The following is a 2,447-nucleotide window of genomic DNA, read 5'->3' on the forward strand; positions in this document are numbered from 1 at the left end:
GTGTGTGTGTGTGTGTGTGTGTGTGTGTGTGTGTGTGTGTGTGTGTGTGTGTGTGTGTGTGTGTGTGTGAAAGAGATACAGAGAATATCAGATATCATGATATTCTTGTCCAAATACATTGATAACAGTGAGGCAGTTGCTCAGTCGTAGGGAGTTGGGTTGGGAACCGGAGGGTCGCTGGTTCAAGTCCATGTTTGGACCAAAGTACAGAGTGTGGACTGGTAGCTGCAGAGATGCCAGTTCACCTCCTGGGTAATGCCAAGGAGCTCTTGAGCAAGGCAGCAAACCCCCCCCCCTCAGGTCAGGCAATGGCAGCCCACGCACTCTGACAACAAAAGTGTAATTTTCGAAATCAGGAGTTCATAAAATGGACATTTGGGGCTTTTAGAGCAGTTTGTGAACAATGTATTCTGTTGGAGGTGGTAGGTCCCTGGGGGGGGGGCTTTTGGCTTTTTGACTTAATAAACATGCACAATCAAGAGAAAAAGCCTAATATGACCCCTTTAAAGTTAGTATGAAAAGCTGAAGTGCTGACTTAAAGGTTTAATAACAGCAACATGCAGCATTTTCTTCTTCTTCATGTTTCACTTCCTGTTTATTTGTTAATCAAAATGGAAACCACAACAGAAAAAAACACACCCATGGCCTCTGAGAATGAGGACACGAGCAGTGATTGCACACGGGAACAATGTGGAGTTACCTGCCTGCTGAGAAGTTCTGGATCCTGATTGGACAGAGACCCGCAGAGACGTGCAGAAACCTGCAGAGACGTGCAGAAACCCGCAGAGACCCGCAGAGACCCGTAGACACCCGCAGAAACCCGCAGAGACCCTCAGAGACGTGCAGAAACCTGCAGAGACTTGCAGAAACCTGCAGAGACCCGCAGAGACCCGCAGAGACCCGCAGAGACCCGCAGAGACCCGCAGAGACCTGCAGAGACCCGCAGAGACCTGCAGAAACCTGCAGAGACGTGCAGAAACCTGCAGAGACCCGCAGAGACGTGCAGAAACCTGCAGAGACCCGCAGAGACGTGCAGAAACCTGCAGAGACCCGCAGAGACCCGCTCCCCAGTCAGTCGCTTCTAATGTTCTGCAGTGCCACGGAGCCCCGGAAGTGACATGGAGGGAAATGCAAAGAAAACAATAAAAAAAGAAATAAAAAAAAACTAGTACAGATAGATCTTAAAAAAGTGATTGTTCCACGAGGCGACATGTTTTTTTGTTTTTGTTTAAAAAAATTAATAAATAAAAATTCCCTCAAGATATCGCAAATAAAACAAAGTAAAACAAAGTAAAAAATAAAAATAAAAAATAAGAACGTACTGGAACAAATCCCCTTTGCATCACATTTTTTAATTAGATTTATTTAATTTTTCTTTTTTGGAACATTATTGCCCAAATTGAACATTGCAGGCAATTTAAGCAACACAATACAGAACAATTAAACTTTCTTTCTTTCTTTTTTTTCTAATCAATAAAAATAGAAAATTTAAAATAAAAACAACAACAGAAGGGTCACCCTGTGTTGAGCTTGGTTCAACAACCACGCTGACTACATAGAAGCAGGATAAATACACCGCTACACATCACTATGTCTAAATTATTCTACATCCAGGCCGAGGATGACAGGAGTCCATCTGTCCATCTTTTTAGCCTCATCCAATTACTAGTTATCATGTTTCTTGCGGTCATTAGCAAGGTATGTAGCATGTAGCTTCGGTCCTTAGAGAGCACGTCCTCAGGCATCGTCTCCAATAAGACAAACAAGGGGGTCCAAGGGGGAATCCATCTTGAAGGTTTTGTCCACTTCCTCTGTAATGTGTCTCCAGTGTGTCTGTATCACTGGGCGGTCCCAGACCATGTGGGTATGGTCTCCCACCCCACCACAGCGTCTCCAGCAGGTGTTGGGGTGTTGGTTTCTAAACATGGAGACCTTAAGAGGGGTTCTTAAAAACTCATCTTCAACTTCCAATCAAATTCTTTCCACGTTGGACTTTCGGTCCCCTTAAGACTCGCCTCACGTATATCTTTACATTTATTTCTTTAATCTATTTGTTCGTCCATGCCGAAGTCCAGCTGACAGCCTGCTTGTTTCATCACTAGAACCGAGCTGTCTTCACACAGCGCTCCAGGAGGGACGGACAGGTTCTGTCCACTGATTGAAACGGTCTCGTGTCTTCCAGTTTGCACCCGGACCACCTGCCGTGTGCCGCCCCCCCCTCCCGTCCCCCCCTGCGGCCCCTGCACCCGACAGACCAGGACAGCCTGTCGAGCTCCAACTGCAGCGTCGCCGCCCTCGGGTCCACCTTCGGGACTGACCGGTAGACCACAAGACACACACGCACACACACACACAAACACACACACACACTCACATACACACACGCACACACACGCACACACACGCACACGCACACACACGCACACGCACACACGCACACACACACA

This window comes from Etheostoma cragini, chromosome 8 (genome assembly GCF_013103735.1).
Source record: "Etheostoma cragini isolate CJK2018 chromosome 8, CSU_Ecrag_1.0, whole genome shotgun sequence".
NCBI lineage: Eukaryota > Metazoa > Chordata > Actinopteri > Perciformes > Percidae > Etheostoma > Etheostoma cragini.